We start from the raw sequence: 12,310 nt of genomic DNA, 5'->3' as shown, positions 1-12,310 counted from the left end.
AAAATTCAAAAAGATGAAATTCAAATAAATTAACACAAATGTCCACATATGAGTGCTGTCATCCGCGCTAAAGAAACCTACACATGAACAGCAGCTAATGTAGAGGCTTTCACACAATCAAGACACCAGCCCAGTTGCATGTCCCAGTCACATGGATGCAATTGCAAGCACCTGTTAATGTGTTGGCATCTACATTGCAGATGCCCTCACTAATCTGTGGATCTCAAGATGCAGAAATGTACCCAACACCAGGAAAACAGTCTATCAGCTGATTAAAGTACTGGTGTCCTTCTGGGATATCTTTAACCAGAACACCTCCTTAATGTGACAGGCTGTGGCAAAATTAATTAATACAAAATTCAATGGATGAAGTAGTATCTTCAGTAGTGCTCAAACAGTGATATTTGTTATGAGAATATGGGTGTTATAAATGTGCCTCTGCTTGCCCCTGTGAAATGTTGGAGGGTAGGGGATTATAATAATAGGTAATATCTAGAGTGCAACTTAAAACTGTTGTCATATCAATGGCAGTCCAGATTTCAGGAGAAAAGAGCCTTATGCATCCCAACGCATCCTAAATGTGGTATTTGAAACGACATGAATTCAAGGCCTGTGTAAAACTTTTTCAGAGGATGGAGCCCTAATAGGTGAGAACGAGCTTTATAATCTGTTTGCGTGAACAGATACAATCCTATTAAAGTACTTAAATGAGGAGATGTGTTTCTGACACATTACACAAGTCAAACCTGATAACGAATTAAGATACTTTAAAGAAGAAAAGAAAATGCTCTTCCAGACACAGGGTATCATTTTCCAAGAACAGAGATGATTAATATAGTCTTTGTCCTCAAGAAAGCTATTCTGCAAGGCAAAATTCTAGTAATCTAATAACTAGCATATCTGTATTTTTTTGTTTGTTTATTTCCTCTTTGGAAAATAACTTTGGTGCTATCTTGCTCTTTTTGTTATTCTCAGCTAGTTATACAACTATGATAAGAGTACATAATTAATGTGTAAAATTATATTGCAATTGCTACATCTTGTTCATTTAGTTTTATCTTGGTTGGAGTTCTGCATGTATTTTCCACTTAAATTCAATAACAGGGCCGCTTGCCTGTGTGACTGTGTTTATTCAGGGTGGTGGGTGGAGTTTTATTTTTTTATTTTTGGTTAAAAAAAACATTTTATCTAATAGATGTTTATCTGCATCAGCTGAAAACTTTTGTTTCTACTTAAAAGTTAATATAATTTCATCCTATTTCAGGCAATAGCAAAACTTGTGCTGACATTTTTTTGGCATCTGTCTGTTTCTTTTTTTTCTATTTTGCAATATTGATTAGATTTAATGAAAATGTGTGTGGGGTGAGTTGCAATGAGTTATATTTTTAATGGGCATTGTGGATGGCAATAAACTGAAATAAAGCCCATCAATGAAACATAGAAATTACTGTCAAAATATTACAATGCCATTTTCAAATATTACCATGGGATTTACTAGTGAACTCTCTAAAGCCTTATAATAAAAAACCCCAAACAACAAAGCCATGTATTCTTTTTCTAATTTACTCTACATTTATTTTCTCTATTAGAAATAAGACTGTCAAATTTGTTTTAAAGCAAGGCTACTATTTACTCAAATTAGAGTATATCAGCAATACTTTGAAAGCTGCTGGTAGAATAGATGAAATATATGGATTTTTCACAATGTTAATAGAAATCCCACCCTCTCATACACTGTATTATATATTTTTAAAGTTGAAGTGGACTTACAGATATGAGCTGAAGTAGAGATTATCAGTTGATGGTGCTGGGCCAAGTCTGGCCATTTGAACAACGTAAATTTACTGTCCATCTTTTGAAGAAACAGACTTCTGCCCAGTAACTATGATTCCTTGCTTCTGGAACTTTTGAGCACTTACAGTGCAACCCTGCATAAGTCTAGTCAAAAGGAAGCCCTGCTAAATTCATGGGACTTTCTGCCAGTGTAGTATAGCAGGCATGTTCAACTTCCAAGAGACTGCAATCTACTCCCACTATAAAAAAAGCAAACTGGCAGTACGTAATCTACCCGTTGGATTGACCAAAGTTGTTGCGCTGTTTTGGGGAGCCAAAGTTGTTGAGCTTTTCGGGGGAGGGGGTTGGATCGCTCAGGATCACGTAAACTTTCATTGTTCAGCAACCAATTAGCACACACACCTCAATATGAACACTCAAAAATCTCAGTTTTGCCACTGTTTGCACCCCATAGAAGCCACTTCAGTGCTGCCATTGCAGCAAAAATAGCATGGGAGGCAGCAATTACAAGTTACCAGTCTCTGCAGCCACAGCAGTTGCTGCGATTCTCCAGCAGTTTGACTTCACCGATGGAGGCACACTCCATTGTCTCTTGAGATGGATGGATGGATGGATGTCAACAACCCCATACCCATCTCACAAATCATACCATCATCCCATATATCCTTGTCTGATGGGTCACGGCTAAGAGTATCTCATGCCCCAGAGGAGTGCTTAGTATGCACTAGACACCAGATTTTTAGTGTTGGAGCTCCAATCCCCAGGAATCTGCTACCAGATGAAATTAGCCAGCTTTTTGTGGCTGTTGAATATGTTTTTTGTTTAAGGCTTTCCTGGAAGTGTGATCCAGCTATATTATGGAATTTTAATTGTGCAATTGTTTCAATGTTTCATTGTTTTTTATAATTTAATATTTCATATTCTTTATCATTCTATCTTATTGTATGCCACTTTGATAGCTTCTGGCTGTGAAGTCAGATTTCTAAATCTTTAAAATAATTAAATTAAATAAGGATTTCAACTCGTCAGTGGAAAATTGGGGGGGGGGGAATCCCGTTTTTTTTATTGTGACAACCAGCATCTCTTGTACCAGTCATAAATACAATGCCATAGGAAATCAGAACTTGGAAAAATGCAGAATCATAGCCACCCAGAAATATAGGAAAATCTTCATTTTCCACCTCCTGCACACCGTCTGCCAATTCCTGCAATTCTCCAGTAGTATCAAATGGCAATTGTTGTTGTTGCACAATCTTCCTTGCTCCTCTGCTAGTTATAAATACTCCGAGCTTTGAATGTGATATTTAGTGCAATGTGTTGATACAGACCAAGCATCTCAGTTAAAAAAGATTTGCTTTCTCAGCTGAGAAGTGAACCTAAATCCTATGGTATTATTATCTTTGCTATAAAATGTTTGTGGGCATATTTGCACAGTGCTCCTGTAAAAGAGAAATGTTTCCTTTAACTAGAAGACCTTTTCTGTTAAAAGGTCAGGCGAAGTCAATACCATCCTGCCTTGATGTGCATACGGAAAATAATTAGATCATAAAAAGCTGTTAATAATTTTTAGACATAAAAGCTGAGCACATTATTGAAAAGTACCAACTGGAGGAGATTTTAAAGCAATGGCAACATCTGGCAAGCTGTGCAGAAATGTCATACTTTATTTAGAGCCTGCTCAGTGATTGTGAGCACTGTATGTATCTCCTCTCCCTGAACACCCCACCCCAGCCAAATGCCAGAAGCCAGAATAATAATAATAATAACTTTTATTTGTATCCTGCCCTCCCCAGCCGAAGCCGGGCTCAGGGCAGCTAACAACAATAAAGCCCCAGACATAGATATTCCTAATTTCCAGGAAAAAAAATCTAGAAAGTCCAGTTCCTTCATATAATTTTTTGGCTTTTTTCACAACAGATGCTTAAATTTTGTTTATTTGCTCCTTCCACATTTATGCACCAGGACACAATCCTGACTAGGATTGTACATGGCATGCCCATTGTTTAGTAGTCTGGGAGAATCTATACATCCCAAGTATGAGGTGAGCAGAGTCTGGCTGCTAGATTGCTCTATGGCAAAAAAGGAAGTAATTGAACACACACTTTCAAGACGCAGCTTCACTGGAAGAAGCAAAATACATCATTCATACTTGGTAGGCTCTTTATAAACTATAGATGCAAATATAGAAAAACTGTATGAGAGAGTAAGGTTTCTGTCCTGCACACATGTAGCACTTGCTTCTGAGTAGACATAGCTTGGATTGCACTGTACAAACATTATTATTCATGAGACAGAACTGTAATATTTATTCATTTATATTTAACCATAGGCTGCAAAGTGGTGTTCAGGTTTTTGTTGTTGTTGTTGCTTTGTTTTAAAAAAGCTAGTTTTGACACCTACTTTTAAAATCATTAGAGCTTCGGGTGGCCCTAAAAGACTAGCATAACATTTCTGGGCAATTATGAAGCTAAAATTATCAGGTGGGGGAATTAATTATAGGGCTATCATGCAGATGCATTCCTAGATAATATAGGAAAGGGGGGTAGGAGTTGTTTCTCCCCCAAAATGGTGAATGCAGATTTTGATGTTCAAACCTGCTTTATCTGTCCTTTCCTGGAGCCTTTTAACCCAGACCAGAGCATTAATGCTCCATGTATTTACCTCCCATTACCCTATTTAGTAAGTATTCCCATTTCAGGTCACAAGAGAAGGCGCTGTGATTCTCCAGCAGTTTGACCCCCAGAGGCACACTCCATTGTCTCTGGAGACAGACGGATGTCAACAATAACAGCAACAGCACCCTTGATATTAATAATAATAATAATAATAATAATAATAATAATAATAATAATAATAATAATATATTATTTGTACCCTGCCCATCTGGATTGGTTTCCCCAACCACTCTGGGCGGCTTCCAACAAAGATTAAAAATATATTAAAATGTCACACATTAAAAACTTCCCTGAACAGGGCTGCCTTCAGATGTCTTCTAAATGTCAGTTAGTTGTTGATCTCTTTGACATCTGATGGGAGGGCGTTCCACAGGGCGGGCGCCACTATCGAGAAGGCCCTCAGTACTGGACCTCAGCGTCCGGGCAGAATGATGGGGGTGGAGACACTCCTTCAGGTATACTGGGCTGAGGCTGTTTGGGGCTTTAAAGGTCAACACCAACACTTTGAATTGTGCTCGGAAATGTACTGGGAGCCAATGTAGGTCTTTCAAGACTGGTGTTATGTGGTCTCGGCAGCTGCCCCCAGTCACCAGTCTAGCTGCTGCATTCTGGATTAGTTGTAGTTTCCGGGTCACCTTCAAAGATAGCCCCCATAAAATGTGAAGCCTCCATAAAATGTAGTGATGGCTGCTACATTGGATGGCTTTAAAAGGGGATTAGTCATGGAGGATATGGCTACCAATGGCTACTATAGTCATGATGACTATATACTACCCCCCAGTATCAGAGGTGGTGTATCTGACTGTTAGTGGCTGAGGAACATGACTGGGAACTGTGCTGTTGTGCTTGAGTCCTTCTTTTGGGCTTCCCAGAGGCATCATTCATCCGGTATACTGAGATCTAGCTCTGGGAGCCTTCTGCCAGTTCTCTCATTGCAAGAAGTGAGGTTACAGGGAACCAGGCAGAAGGCCTTCTCGGTAGTGGCGCCTGCCCTGTGGAATGCCCTCCCATCAGATGTCAAGGAGATAAATAGCTATACATTGTTTAGAAGACATCTGAAGGCAGTCATGTATTGGGAAGTTTTTAATGTTTGATGTTTTATTATGCTTTTATATTTGTTGACAGCTGCTCAGAGTGGCTGGGGCAACCCAGTCAGATGGGCAGTGGGCAAATAAAATACTACTACTAGTGAAGGGACGCGGGTGGCGCTGTGGGTAAAACCTCAGCGCCTAGGGCTTGCCGATCGCATGGTCGGCGGTTCGAATCCCCGCGGCGGGGTGAGCTCCCGTCTTTCGGTCCCAGCTCCTGCCCACCTAGCAGTTCGAAAGCACCCCTAAGTGCAAGTAGATAGATAGGTACCGCTTTCTAGCGGGAAGGTGAACGGCGTTTCTGTGTGCTGCGCTGGTGCTGGCTCACCAGTGCAGCTTCGTCACGCTGGCCACGTGACCCAGAAGTGTCTCCAGACAGCGCTGGCCCCCGGCCTCTTAAGTGAGATGGGCGCACAACCCTAGAGTCGGACATGACTGGCCCGTACGGGCAGGGGTACCTTTACCTTTACCTTTACTAGTAGTAGTAGTTATTATCTGGTTGGCCACTGTGAGAACAAGATGCTGGACTAGTTGGATCTGTGGTCTGATCCAGCAAGGCTCTTCTTATGTTTCTAAGTTTAAATCTATATTGAGTCCTTTGAGCTCTTTATGTGAATGTGTGTATATTTAAAAGCAGAACAGGAAGTCAAGGAAAAGCATTTGTAATTTGAATGAGCATTGTGACCAATTATATTACAGTATAGGCAGTGACCGTTTTAGATGCGTCAGATATGTTTGCAACCGTGCACATGTGCATTGCGCTGAACCCAGAAGTGACCCCAAAAGTCACAAAATGAGGCATAACAGGTGGGGTGACCTTACATGGGCCCCATCAATGTACTCTGGGGTCCAGAACATAGCCCTTGTGCAAATCAGTCGTTGCCTGTACTAGTTAAGCAAAACTCACTTGAAGGTTCATGTGTGAAAATGCCCTTGATATTGTCTAAATACCCACCTTATCGGGGTATGGAGGTTTTGAATAAGGCACTGGATGATTCAGGAAACTGACAAAGATTCTTCTTACTTGTTTATTTCATCAGGCGTTTTTTGTCATCAAAAGAGATTTGCTGAAATTCAGCCATGTAAAGTCTTGGAAAGGTCCTGTTATTTCCATTATCACTTTCTCCTTTCAGAGGCAGATAACAGTTTTGTTGTGACAAGGAAATATACACCAGATTATCTAAATGTGTGTGTGTGTGTGTGTGTGTGTGTGTGTGTGTGTGTGTGTGTGTGCGTGTATGAGACAAATGCGACTTTTTCATACATCTAGTGTGAAGAAACAAAAATAGAGAATTGACGATGGAATCTCTCTGTAAATTGACCAGTCCAGTCCCCAACAGTGACTTCTGCTATCCCATAAAACTCTAGTTTTACTACTATCAAAAACATGCTAAAGATGCCTGTGGAGAAGCAAGAACAATTTTATGCAAGCCTGTTCAGAAGTAGGCCCCTGTTGAGTTCAATGGGACTTTCTCTGAAGTTCTTGAGTACAGGATTGGACCTTTGGTAAAGAATTTCTGGTGACTAAGGCAGTGGATATGTTCTCTGCCGAAATAATCATCACAGTTGCATTCTGCCATTCCCACTCTAGCACACTGAGAAATGTCCCTTCTTTTGCAACTGTTATCACATTGACAAAAATCTTTGTACTCTTCCCACCACTGTAATTTCCAGTTTTTGAAATGCCACTAGAAGCAAATGTTGATTGCTTGTCCTGAAATGTGTGACTTGCATACATGGTACAATGGATTTTAAGTCTGTTTCAGTTACAAGTAGACCTTGCCTTAGTGAAGAAGAAGAAGAGTTTTGGATTTGATATCCCGCTTTATCACTACCCAAAGGGGTCTCAAAGCGGCTAACAATCTCCTTTCCCTTCCTCCCCCACAACAAACACTCTGTGAGGTGAGTGGGGCTGAGAGACTTCAGAGAAGTGTGACTGGCCCAAGGTCACCCAGCAGCTGCATGTGGAGGAGCGGGGAATCGAACCCAGTTCACCAGATTACGAGTCCACCGCTCTTAACCACTACACCACACTGGCTCTCAAGTGACAAGTACTCTCGTGACACATTATATCCCAGATAGATTACTGTAAATTGCTGTATGTGGGGGCCTGCCTTTAAACACAATTCAGAAACTCACACTGGTACAGAGTGCAGCAGCAAGAACTTGCAGGAACTAAGCAACCAGAGGATATTGCGCCTATTCTGTAAAATTTATATTGCCTTCCTGTTTGCTGCCACACCCAAATTAAAGAGCTAGATTTAGCATTTAAAGCCCTAAATGGTTTGGGATCACATCACCTGAAGGAGCACCTGCACCTGTATGTCTGCCCAAGCTCTATAAGCAGCCTAATAAGTGCTGCTATCTGCTCCATTAATAAGAGAGGTGTGGTTGATGGGTAGCTGAGGAAGGGCCTTTTCAGTGGTGACCCCATATACCTTTGAAATATGATCCACCACCACTTGCCTAACCTGTGATGGTGGGGACATCTCAAATTTCAGACAGGTTCATGCGTGATGGGAGAGTTATAGCACAGGGATACATATATATGCGGAGGTTCATTAATTACAATAGGACCTAAGTGATAGAACTGAACCCTTAGGATGTAATCTAACCCATCCTCACTCCAGCCCAACATAAAGGGTTAGTAATGTTTACTTAAGCCAAGGGGTATATCAGAGAAGATGCCTGAATAAGCCATTATTTGCTAACCTTCACAGAAGGTATTAAAGTTGAAATTGAAACAAAACCAAAGAGTCTTAAAGACTCACAAGTTTTATTGTGGAACAAGCTTAACATTAGACTTTGAGGTGCCGTGAGACTCTTGGTTATTTTTGCTGCTGCGGATTTAAACAGCTTTGGATATTGTTATTATAGAAGTGGTGAATCTTTATGTAAGGATGCATGTTTTTTCTGGACTAATCTGTATCAGAGTGTTTTTGTTTTTATTAAGCGTTCTAAGATTAGATTGTATTGGAATTGTAGTACTCTTGTCATACTAAATTACTTACAGAACGTCCCAAAGTTTCAAGCTTTGTTATAAAGTAAATATGCAGTTTTTGTCATTGGATACCAGAATGCCTATCTGTAACACTGCAAGTTTCTCCTAGAGATCTCATGTGCCTTGCGATTTCCCTTAAATAAGATTTCAGACTGTGAAGGTAACCGGTGCAACCAAACAGCTTCTTGATTTAAATGAAACAGTGGAGATGTTAATTCCGTGTGCTGTTACACAGGAAAGATCACTGAGCTTCTTGTTTTGATAACTCTCTCTTGGATCCTATGGAAGAACATAGCTGCGACATCATGCTAAGTGGCTTGCACTGACACAACTAAAGCAGCGAGCTCTTCTGGAGTGTGTGCTCCTGCTGTGCTGCCTGTCAACTGCAAGTTCAGTATATTGATGGGTGCGCCTGACTTCCTTGTGGCTGAATAGATGCCACGTATGTGACATTGCCTTTTCTGTCTTCATCTTCCCTCTGCATAGCCTGTCAAACAATAGCTTTGGTACCACCAGCATATTGCAAGTAGAGATGCCGGCATTTGTGACCCAGTTATATAGACCACTGCTGTTTTGCCGGCATAATCTAGATGTGGGTCGAAGTTGACACCATCAAAACTGGTGCATCATTGGGTCATAATGGCATAGCCCCACCAGGCAGCAGAGTGATTTGAAGTTCAAAGCCCTGTGGCAGGGAAGTGTCTCCCAAGAGTTACCTTTTTTTGCATTTTAGCATGTATAAATATAAAGAAATATTACTGGCAAGAATGCCTTACACTGCTTGATAGGGTAACAAATGGCATCAGCATAACTAGTATTGCATAGGAAATGAATGTATATTTCAATTTTTGACTAATTCTAAATCGTTTCAAAATACATTTTTGTAGGCTGAAAGGCAGAGCCTTAGAAAGAGATATATGGTAATCATTACCTAAGAAAAATCCAAGTCTTTTAATATTGTTTTAACTTCAGAATCCATTATTTCCCAAAATGTAATAGCTGAACTAGCAACAATAAAGATGTCCAGGTTTCAATGAAATATATTTCATAAATTAGCTTATCATTGCACTGATTTAGCATGCCTAGCAGGTGAAAGACAAAAACATGTGTTATCTTCCCTAGGGAGCCTTCAATGAATGTCATTCCAGCTTCATATGTCTTTCTTCTTCCCCCTTCTTGAACTGATATAAAATTCTAATGTGTGCCCTCTGGTTCCATCTTCATTGAAATCTAGCAAAACCGCTGAAGGTAAGATAGTGGCAATGGCGCATGCAAAAAGGAAAAAGGAATACAGTGATTCATAGCATACTTGAAGAAAGTTGCCATTGTTAACAGCACTACTTTTATATGTAGACAGGTTAAAATATGTCACATCAGTGTTAAAAAAAATAACGTTATTCATCTTGGCTAGTTTCTCAAAGTTCAGAGACTTGGCAATAAAAACTCTGCAATGGATACGTTTGTAAATTATTTGACATCTCTCCGAAAAACAAATATGTTCAGCATCTCAAACCGAAAGAAATGGGGAAGGTAGCAGATTGTAATGTCTCACCATTAAAACTGCTACAACAACTATTACTACTTAACATTTATTAATGCCAGCAGTGTGCTGGGTGCCAAATTTCCCCGAGTACTTTCAGTAGTTCCCCACCCCCTCGTTTTACTTTCTCCCCTTTCACATGACAGGAGTCCAGCATGAAAAAACAGTCCATGGCCAGCAATTAATTAAGCCCGTGGGAATAGGAGATGGAAGCCAAGCCCTCACCCACCCATCTGCCAAAATAGGCTTGCCATTCACCAGCCTTTCCTGCACTTTGTCCATTTCTCTTTCCCTGTTCCTCTTCGCTCCTCCAGAACAGGAGCAGCTACTTAGATGCGTACCAGTTCAGTGCGCCAGGCAAGAAAAATGAAGACACCCCTCACCTCCCTTTGCTTTTCCCTTTCCCTTTTGTCTCTCTTTCTTGCTTTCCTTCTTCTCCCCCTGACCCCCGCTACTCCACACCTGAGCTGTTTAAAAAACCTACTGCAGAGAGAACTTTATAATCCATGGATTATAAAGCCAGGCAACGCCCCTTTGGATGACAGATTTGATCCAAGGGCTACTGGTGGCCAGAATATTAATTTCCTAACCTACTTAAAGAACGCACCAGGCTTCAATTAAAGGAATGTGATAAGGTATCCCATTTACAGCATAATTCGGCGAGCCACTCTACCAGCAAATAATTATTTACAACCGAGTGTAGGGAAAGTGATACTGCCCGTCGTAAATTTGCACGGCTACATCAAAAGAGGGTCCCCCGCCACCACTGATAAACCACTGCAACAATATGTGCCCAAGTCTGCTGTGTCTGACTATACTCAGAAATCTCCTCAGAAAATGCATGGGGCCTAAAATGCAGTGACTCACCGAGAGCCAGTGTAAAGACCCACAAGCCACAATCAGTGGCAGCTGTGCACAGGGAAGCAGTAATATTGAAGTGTGTCTGTCATCTCATCACAAGTATCCCTGCAAATCCCACCAATTTTTAAAAATAAGAAATAAAGAAAAATACATGGGAACACATGCCTAATCTACCCACACGTACCTGTGAGTAAGCCCCTCTGAACCCCACAGAGCTTACATCTGAGAAGGAACGCACAAGGCTGCACTATCAATGTGTTTTGCCGAATATATCTTTTCAAATATATATTTCATTTCCATTGTGCTTCTGAGGAGGATAATTTGAAGCATTCTAGAGACTGGAACACATTCATGAAGAATCTTCTGTGATTTTGTTGTTGTTGTTCTGGTTTCGGTTAATAAACTGTAGCTCTCCATGAATTATTAGCTTATGCAGGAATAATGTTTAACAGTACAGCCCTAACCATGTCCGCTCAAAAGTAAGTCCTATTCTGTTCAGTGAGGCTTCTGAGTAAGTGGAGGTATGAACTTCTTAATAAAAAGTTTTATAAATACTTAGTGACAACTCTAGGTGATATCCAACTAAATTAAACTCAGGGTAGACTTAAGACCACAGATATCGGTAGGTCTACTTTGTGTGTGACAAACATTGGATATCTGCCTCTGTGCATTCCTGTGTGAGTGCTTAGATATGTGTGTGCGTTGGGTGAGGGGGAAAATACCTGTGTTGTCTTTCCTGTTATTTCATTGTAACGTCCAATTTAACATCATCAGTTTTGATGCCTGTTGAGACTCTAAAGCAGCTTTTTAAAACAGATCAGATGGACTATGACAGTAATACAAGTTGCATTTGGTTCCCTAATGTAAAAGGCACATTGCCCAAGTAAAAATATATTCGAGCTTGCCAAAGATAGTGATGTGTGTGTTATTAATTTATACAGCATATTTGGAAAAGCATACTCCATGTTTGTTAGGTTAATGTTTCTGAAAGCGTATGGGATGAATTCCAAATGTACAGCCAAATAAACCTGCATTAGTCATAAGCATATGTATTCGCATATTCAAATGTACAAAATCCAATTAAGCTCCAACCTTTCGTACTTCTTCATTCATGAGGCGACATCTTTACGACAAAAGCAAATAAGTAAAAAGTTTCTTTTACCCCAAATATAAAAAATAAAATATAAGTTCGAAGTTAGTCTTCCACAGATAGCCAATTTAATTATGCTAAAAATGACATTTTTAATTAAACACCAAGGTAAGCATAAATGGATTTCAAAATAATTAATCAAACATCAAAAAATTGAAACCTTTTTCTGCTTGAGCAGCAGAAATGAAAGAACCAGTCTTC

At 40.2% G+C, this 12,310-nt stretch overlaps 1 protein-coding gene across 3 annotated transcripts in view; it reads left to right on the top strand.

The window, feature by feature from the left end:
* The window catches only part of AKAP6 (A-kinase anchoring protein 6), a 246,800-nt gene that overhangs the window by 120,588 nt on the left and 113,902 nt on the right, over positions 1-12,310 (top strand). The gene's annotated exons all lie outside the window — the stretch shown is intronic.

This window comes from Podarcis bocagei (genome assembly GCF_964188305.1).
Source record: "Podarcis bocagei genome assembly, chromosome: 1".
NCBI lineage: Eukaryota > Metazoa > Chordata > Lepidosauria > Squamata > Lacertidae > Podarcis > Podarcis bocagei.
The sequence above is the reverse complement of the archived record's forward strand: the minus strand, read 5'-3'. Positions and strand labels throughout refer to the sequence as shown.